Source organism: Penaeus monodon, chromosome 15, assembly GCF_015228065.2.
Source record: "Penaeus monodon isolate SGIC_2016 chromosome 15, NSTDA_Pmon_1, whole genome shotgun sequence".
Taxonomy (NCBI): domain Eukaryota; kingdom Metazoa; phylum Arthropoda; class Malacostraca; order Decapoda; family Penaeidae; genus Penaeus; species Penaeus monodon.
The window spans coordinates 1468259-1468548 of NC_051400.1; positions in this window are offsets into that span (position 1 = coordinate 1468259).

The following is a 290-nucleotide window of genomic DNA, read 5'->3' on the forward strand; positions in this document are numbered from 1 at the left end:
TCCCCCCTCCCCCCCTTCACATACCCAAACCCCCTCCCCCTTCACATACCCCCTCCCCACTCTCACATGCCCCCTCCCCCCTTCACATACCCCCCCCACCTCTTTTCCTCTCCCTCTCCCCTTTCCTCCCTCACATTAACCTCTTGGCCTCTCCCCCTCCTCGCCTTCAACTCCTTCGCCCCAAACCGGAAGTCCTCGTTGGATCAGTGACTCCGAGGCGACAACGGACGGCTTGGGTTCCTGCTGCTCACTTCTACGCTCGTTCTCTCCTTCGCTGATTCCTATATAAG